The 8901-nt window shown below is 36.7% G+C and overlaps 1 protein-coding gene across 1 annotated transcript in view; it reads right to left on the bottom strand.

Moving 5' to 3' along the window:
* Positions 1-6465: 6465 nt before the first annotated feature.
* Positions 6466-8901, bottom strand: part of FOXO1 (forkhead box O1) — a 106381-nt gene continuing 103945 nt past the window's right edge. The window contains exon 3 of the mRNA XM_074217221.1: positions 6466-8588. The gene's annotated coding sequence lies outside the window, so the exon portion shown is untranslated. The remainder of the gene's footprint in view (positions 8589-8901) is intronic.

The following is an 8901-nucleotide window of genomic DNA, read 5'->3' as shown; positions in this document are numbered from 1 at the left end:
GATAAAGAGGGGAAAGGGAACAGGAAAGAAAAAAGTCTATTCTTTAAAAAAATGAAAATGATTTCCAAGTGTTTAATCAAAAGTATTCACCAGAGGGGAGGAGCCAAAATCTGGACAATGCTGTTGACTTAGAATGTCATTCATAAAGGTGGCAAGTAGGTGAAAGATTCTGGATTATTTGCAGTGAGAGTGTGATAATTCATTAAAATTTACTTCCTTTTTAGCTTAGTCCTTCCCTAGGGACACTATTAGAATGAAATCTCCCTGAAAGCAGGGACTTTGGGGTTAGGTCTTTTGGGGAGAGGTTATATCTCTAGCACAGTAACTTGAATCAAGTGGATTCCTAATATTCCTAACGTTTTTTTTTGATTGGAACATTTAACATGATACATTAATATAAGCAAGGAGAATCTTGGGAAAGGTTAAGCTAACAAGACTTCCCCTGAATTTTTCTTTGTAGACCAGTAGGAAAAGCAGTTAAAGTGGAGAAAAAAATCACCAGGGTTCAGAGCTTAAGTCAACATATTATGGGACAGTAGGCATCTAGAAAGCATTACAGTTTCCACCAAGTTGAGCATCAATTTACCCCCAAAAAAGACAACTTTAATCCAAAATGCTATCCATAAAGAAGGAAGGAGTCAACTCAATCACTTGTGATTTATTAAGCATCCACCAAAGGACAAGAAGGATGCCTAAATTCCAGGATTGTCTCACCACACCTCTGCTTGTCTGGTGAAAGGACAAAAGGAACTGAAGGAATAGTGGAAGAAGTGGAAGATTTGCCCCTTGGCTTCAGCTTCAAAGAAATTGCTGACTCGTCAAAATCTCCACACATGAGACAAGTCCACTATCATCTGAGGAAATAACGACACAGCCTAGTATTTGTAAAAGGCCTTCCTTTGAGGCACTGGAAGCCATTCACAGACATTACCTCATTCTCTAATCTTCACTCCAAACCTGTGAGGCAGGTACATTATGTTGGTCCCTGATTTAACTAATAGAGGCCCAGAGGTGAAATGCTCCCAGGTCTGAATTTCCAAACACCAAAAATAGCTCTTAGGAACTGTGGAGGCATCTGATTCAGCATACTCTACACAAACCCCTGCTAAGGCAAAAACATCAGAAATAGGACCTGGAGTAGAATTTGTTCTAAGGTGGGCTCACCATAAACCTATCCTGAGGGATAGTTGATTGTGCACCAAAAAGAACACTGAGCAGCTACGCCGTAGAGGAAGCAATGGAGAGGTTTCAGTTTACCAAGAGGAACCCATCTTCTCAACCTATGGCAACTGATTCCTCTTTCAACCTCACCTTACTCTTGGTCCCATTATCATCAACCTCCTAAGCTTCCTTTGATAGCTAAATGTGAAGTGACTCAGACTGATAAAAAAGTCTGTTTCCTTACTATAAATATATATATATATATATATATATATATATATATATATGAAACAAATACATATGAATAACTAAAACTATAGTTAACTCATGGATCAAGCAAAAAAATCTGCCCACTTTGGCAGATAGAAGATAGATGGCAAAAATGTACTTATCCAAGCACATTGAACCGAGCATCCAAGTATGGCAATGAGGGAAAAACTATTTTAGCCTCAATCTCTCATTTGCCAATACTGTTTCACAATAAGATGATTTTTTTTAAAACTCCTTCCTTCAGGAGACGGCCCAAAAGTAGAAAATATGCCTTACAAAGATTTTTGGCTTTTCCTCAAGAGGGTGATGCACACATATTATCCTATTAAGCATTATTTATAACAGTCTCCTTAATAGAAGCTTGTCAAATCTTTTTTTAATAATAATTTTTGTTTATTTTATGTATGTATATGTAGGAATAGGAACTGGGTCTGTGATTTCACTAAAGAGAATTCCTAGGGAAAAAACTCCCTCTACCAAATACAGGTTAGCAATTTCTCTCCAAGCTAAAAATCTCAGTAAATGGCCTAGAGCCCTGGGGTTAAATGACATCTCACAGGTCACATTATCAAGTATTTGTTTGAGACAGATCTTGAAACAGCCAGGTTTCAAATTCAGTTTTATCCTGCCTTATTTGTCTAGGTGTGCATCCCACACTTGAGAAATCAGGAAACCTTTTAAGGGATGCTTTTCTTTCTCCCTTTGGGAAATGCTGTTGGGGAAGGGGAAAAAAAATAAAAATTCTTTAAAGATATTTTACCATATAGGATGGCATTGGCTTCTTCTAAATCTTAGTCCATTCCCACTATGTCACTCAGGAATACTGGGTATAGATTTATTTTTTATCTCATTTCTACCTGAGGATCTCTGCCTTACTCTCCCTAACTGACCTATTAAGATCTGACCTTGTAAAAGCAGCTTGGTATAATGGATAGAATTCTGAACTTGGCAGAAGACTTGGGTTTGAATTCAATCTCAGAAACTCAACTCTGGGTCAGTCCCTTAAATCCTCAGGGCTGTTTCATCATCTGTGTTCTCATGGACTTCAGAGGTCTCCATTCAGCTCTAAATGTATTGTTCTATGAACTTATAGAAAGAAAACAGAGATCTGTCATTAGGAGAAAAGTTTATCTTATAGTTGGATTTACCCTTGCCTTAGTTAGTTCTTCTATGACTCTTAAATCACTTCACATTCCACTCTCAAAATTCTCATCTTCAAAGCTTAGCAAAAGAAAAAAGTGTAGCTTAGATGGAGTTAGGAGTAATAAATGATCAGCTGAAGAACCCCAGGGACCCTTTCCATTCCCCTGTCTTAATTGTCCAGTTCACACTAAGGGTTGGATGTTGACCATGTTCCACCACCCCACCCCCGATCCCCTGCCCCAGACTCACCTCTGCTTAACCCAAAGTCCAATTAGTCTACAATTCTTAGCCCACCCAGAGACGCGCTGTCACTGCTCCCATGGATCCATGGCACCTTACCAATTGCCTTCTGGACTCTTAAGTACCACCTGGCCTTTCTACGTGCCATAAAACTGACTTTTTCCTTTTAGAATGTAAGCTTCTTGAGAGTAAGACTGTCAAATCTCTTTTGCATCCTGGTTGCTTAACCCCAAGGTTAGCACCTAGGTGTTCCTAATTGGTTGTTTTTCTATTTTAGTAGCCAAATACATGTGTGTGCATGCAACCTGTACAAACTGACCTTGCCATCCATTACATGTCCCACAGGTCCCTTTATCCCAGAAAGGCATCCAGAAACCTTAAGGTAATTTTTCCATTCTGCTCCAAATTCTCCTCTGTTGCATGTGTTTTTTTCTGATGAACTGCTACTAAGTGCCAGAAACAGAAGCCTCTAACTCCTTCCCAAGGTACTCCTCCCCAGCATCCTCTCTTATAAGCTTCATATGAAGTTTGAGACTAGTTTTCTATTCTTCAAGGAGAAAACATTGTATTCATAGTTATAAATCATCAAAGCACTTTTAAAGTCTTTAATTCTTTTGACCTCAGCTTTTCAGCAAACAATGGAAATCAGGCTGGGTGAACCTACACTTATTGCTCTTCTTTATCAACCTAGGACAAAAGAACTGAGGTAAAAGACCTTAGTGAGCCCTATTTTGCCATTTGAAATTCAGTCCCACAGTGTTGATTATATACTTCATTCACTGACACCAACACACACACCCATATATAATCCACAGCAGAGTTCTCATGCTTCCCATATGATATTTGTCAACATTCTTCTCCTCTTGGACAGGTTTGTCTTATGTGCCAATGAAATAAGCCTGGAGGCAAGATCCTACCCTTACCCAATCAGAAGGAACAAATGATTGGGAGGACACAAAGACCCTCCCCACATTCGAAGTCTACCTCTCTCCTGCTAGGTCCCCACCAGTGGAGTGGGCAAATTCATCACATCTGACAATCAGGCAAAATCACAGGTTAGTGTAGTACCAGCTGAACTTCTAATTGGAATACTTAGCATCTTTTAAAAGAATTTCCAAACAATTAGATTGTGTTTTCTATATGCACACCCATACAAGAAGGAATATTTCCCTGTCACCTTAATTCACTGAGCTAATAAAAAAGTTTAGAGATAATAAAAATAATAAATGAAGATAGGACTTTATTTTGGTTTTAAAAATCAAATTAAATTACATTTTAACCAACCAAAACTAACGGGCTCCTCTGGTATCTTCTGTAAAGTGCATACTTAATCAATCCCCCTTCTACTGTCACTTAAAAAAAGACTGCACTCCTCTGAGCTAGGTTAGGTAGGCTTCGGGCAAGAGAATTCCCAATGCAAAAAGGTCCTCGAAGGCCATTGCTCCAGAATACCATGAGGTATTTCTGCTTCATGAACATCTAGTCACATTGGAATACTACTAACATTTTGCCCTGAGGGCTTCTGTCAGTAGATTTAAACAATTTCAGTGATTAAAGTACTAGATGTCGCTTGAGACATTTGTAGTGGCGCTTCAAAGGTAGTTTGCTGTTAGGAGTTTTACTAGTCCTTGGTCTCTTTTGGGGCACAAATCTGGCCCCAGTAAAAATGTTTCTCAACAGAACAGGCTTTAGAAATAGTAAAGGAAATTTCCAGACTTGAGTTGATTCTGCCAATTGTGACCATCAGAATTCAATTGTGGTCACTAATTTCAAAAATCCTAGTAAATCCTTTTCATGGGAGGTTAAAAAAAAGACACCAAACTATTTTAACATAATTTATATACATTTATGGCTTTATACAATAATAGCAAAGATTGTTCTTGTGTCTGTAAGTACATTATCATCAGGCACTTCTCAAAAAATAACTAAGTATGAACTTGAAGTCTGCAATGTTGCTGAATCAGAGTGGTGAGACAGGCTGTGACCACTGCCATAAGCCAATCAATTGGTTTCCATGCCTAACCTGGTGATGATATGGCTGGTCTGAAGAACACCCTCAAGTAGGAGGCCAGTTTTAATGCCAAGTTGTGTTTTGTTTGCATAAACCATGCTGCATTTATACAAAATGATTACCAAAATGAAAATGAAACAAAAAAAACACAAGTATTTTAAAATTAGTTATAAATTAAGAAACCAGAGAGTTGAAAGGAAGAATTTCAAATAAAGGGACAATGGAGGGGATAAGGAAGGGAGAAAGTACTGATAACATACATCCAGTGGTTTAACAAGTGCAAATTTTATACTGTTTGAAGATTGGTCCAATTTTAGATTTCCCATCTTCTTCTTAGGGATGCTCTGTTCATTTACCATTTTGGGGGGATTACAACTTTTGCTTAGAAACTTAAGCATTTTGTCAGTTTGCTAACGCAGAGCTTTCCAATTAATGCATTTACTACCTAAATATATTCCATACATCTATTACAGAAACAATACATCTTTATATTTAAAATATCTGAATAGTTCTATAATACAATATAACTTTTAATAACAGTACAAACCAGAGAAAATAAATCAAACATGGCTGCATAGGTAAGATCATTTGCACATTTCACAAAGCAATCATTTACAATAATTGACAAAACTAAATTATTCCAGAAACTCAGTATTCTTAACTGAAAAAAAAAGTTACTAGAGGTCACATAATGTTTGCTATCAAAAAAGACAAAATGCCCTTCATCGGACTTCATGGTGTCCCAGAATTTGTATGGGATTGATATTAGAAATGACACAAAGATTGTGAGAGAAAAAGAAATTCAAAGACAAAGGCCAAGAAAGTAAGGGGGGAAAAGTATAGTAGTCAAAAGTTCACAAGGTAATTTTAGTTGCCTCTTCTAATTAAAGGAAAGGATTTAAAAAAAAAATTTTTTTTGGCTCATGCTATGGTGGGAAGAAAGTTTGTACTGTGGTAAAAATCATAATATGGTGGTGCAAGGAACATAAAATTTAAAGAGATACTTTGGCACCATGCTTAACAGGTTATATTTGATAGAATAAGGCTACTAATTAGGGAAGCTAAGACTTAAATAAGCAAACAGGCACACTGCAAATATTGTAGGACTCAGCAGATGGGGAAACCACTCTCTGGAGTGGCCACCAATGGAGATAGCTATGTATGTGGTGGTTAGAAAGATTTTTCCATGTCTTGAGATGATCAGCGACTCAGATGGTGAATGCCACAGTGGGAGGCCTATAATAGAGCTGGCCTATAGACTGTCTAACATCTACAGTGGCTGCATTTTTGTTAAGCATCATTGAAAGGCTGAGAAAAGCCAAGAGAGATGCAATTAACATGGAAGACAAAGCCAAGTGTGATTTGGGCTAAGTACACAGACAAATGCAAAGAAATCAGAGCACAGTTAACAAGCCAGAAGAACACTATGCACCTGGTCTTTTATTTTGTTGACTTGGAACATTCAAAGAATGACTTGAAAATACTGATTGATTAAATGAGACTCATGTTCCAATTAACTTAGCTTACAAGCTACAGGTAATTGGAAAATGTTAAAATATGGTGATGGGAATGTGAAAATCAAGTTACTTTTAAAGTTCAAGAAATCAATTTGGATCAATGTTCAACATGGAAACAATGTAAAGACTGACAGATTGCTTTCTGTGGGGGGTGGGGGAAGGGAAGTAGGATGGGGGAAAATTGTAAAACTCAAATAAAATCTTTAGTGAAGTTGAAGAAATCTTCAAATTCTTGACTTATATTAAGACTTTTTTTAAAAAGAGGCATAATTAAAGATTCTGAAACAACTCCTTTTTAGTGTTGGTGTGGTAATCAAAATTCACTTGTATTGTGCATAAATACCAAGGCTTCAATAATCAGTATTGTTCCATTTAAAAAAAAAAACATCATGCCCAAAATGAAAAGTGCATAGTGCACTGAGTGATCTGAGGAAAAGAAAGAGAGAGTGAGAGAGAGAAAATGTGTGTGTGTGTGTAGATAAAACGTCAAAGAAGGACAATAGTCCAAATCTTTTGGAATCTAGCAAAAGTGATGAGAATCAAAACCAAAACATTTGACGGAGCTTTTCCTAAAGTTAAATTAAACATTACATCTTTTTTTGCAAACTTTGTAAAAAAAATTTTTTAAAAGAGAATTGAGGGCTGGGAATGAGGAAAGACTGTTGGTTCTGGAATCAAAGATTTCACCTAAAACATTGACCAGCTGTTTGACTTTGATCAATTTACTTTACTTCCTTAGGTCTTCCTCATTTGTAAAATTAGAAAGTTGAATTCCACTGGACCCTCTGGGGTCCCTTCCTAGTCTAGATCTACAACTTTGTGGCCTTTCAGATGAAGGTTCTGCATCCCCTCTTTCCTGGTCTAAAACATGATGAGACCTCTAGGAAATGAAGGTGACTAAGCATCATACAAGCATCTATCAAAGAATACTTAACACTTTGTGGTAATCATTGTTAACATGGAAAGAGAAGCAGATGAAGTTTCTAAAAATGTATACATAAAAGCAGATTAGATCCTCCTAAACATGAAATGCCAAGTGTCTATATAACTATACATCACTTTCCTATCCCCAAAATGGGACAGAAATGCTTAGTATTCAAGATCCTAATTATGACTTCATTTCTTTTTTAGATTAGTCATGGAAATATCACCCAAGTAGAATCCCAAGGTGTACAAACCAGTTAAGCACGTATAAAATTAGTATTAATCCAGTTAAAAATACAAAACGAACATTATGAATGCTGCCCAATACCGGTGATTCCATAAATTTACAAGCTGACTATGTAACAAAGTAGACTCTAATTTTAAGAAAACATTACAATTCAATATCTAGTCCCCACTTGCCCCTCCCCCCAAAAAAATTATCTCAAGTTCCAACAGCAATAAAAATCGTTCATCTGGAAATCAGAATCATTTCAAATGTTTGCACCAATGTGCTACCCACCCCACCTCAAATTAAAAACAAAACAATAGAAAAATCCTTTGTTGAGCTGGTATTTAATCTATTGTTTCAAAACCGTCAATAAGTCAATTAACTCAGCTGATTCCTAACATTTCCTTCTCATATGAATTATATGGCAACATGAATAAAGTCTGAAGCTATTCCGTTCTCATATGAATTGTGTGGCAACAATAAAGTTTGAAGCCATCTTGAAACTGTTGAATGGAGATCTTGATTCAATGTGAGTCATCGGTTCAATTCAGAAGAACATAGGTAGTACAAACAAAAAAGTGTAACTTACTTAGGACATGAGACATCACGGCATTACAAAAAGAGTATATAAACTTTCCTTGGACCAAATGGATATTCTTAAAAAACAAAAACATATAAACACACACGCACACACACACACGCACACATGCCCTTGCACGCACACACATGATTTTTAATCTACTGCTTATATACAAAACTCCAAAGCTCTACATGATCCAAAAGTCTATTTTGTGATTATATGGTGTAGTGAGTTTGGCACTTCATTGTAATGAATGAAATCTCCAATGGCACAGTCCTTATCTACAGCAGCACATAACCTGCAAACATTGGGCAAACATCCTGTACAGGAAAAGTATCTTTGCTGCCAAGTCTGACGAAAGGAAAAAAGGAGCACGGTTTTTGCTTTTTGTTGCGTTGTGTTGGTTTGTTTTTTTTCTCTATCAAGAAAACTAAAACAAGGATGAAGGACATCTTTGGACTGTTTTCCTCAGTTCCTGCTGTCAGAGAAATCTGAAGTACTTTAAAATGTAGCCTAGGAAAATCAAAAAGAAACAATGAAAATTTGGCCAAATTAGCTTAACACACTATAGTGACAGATGAGTACTTCAAAACCCACAACCCTAAAGATGAGAAAGCCAAAATTACCAAAAGTGTCTCTGCTTTGAAACCATTCAATGGGGAAAATTTCGCTTAAAAACAAAATCAGCATTTGATTTGTATCAAATGCACTTGCTCATTGAAGAGCTACTAAAAAGAGGTGGCCATTTAACTGTCAAAGGAAAATCTTGAAGGCAGTTACAGGAAAACTCCTTACACTTAAGAAAAATACTCAAGCTGCAAAAAGG

Source organism: Macrotis lagotis, chromosome 1 (assembly GCF_037893015.1).
Source record: "Macrotis lagotis isolate mMagLag1 chromosome 1, bilby.v1.9.chrom.fasta, whole genome shotgun sequence".
In the NCBI taxonomy this organism is placed as follows: domain Eukaryota; kingdom Metazoa; phylum Chordata; class Mammalia; order Peramelemorphia; family Peramelidae; genus Macrotis; species Macrotis lagotis.
Note: the sequence above shows the minus strand (reverse complement) of the source record. Positions and strands in the feature narration are given on the sequence as shown.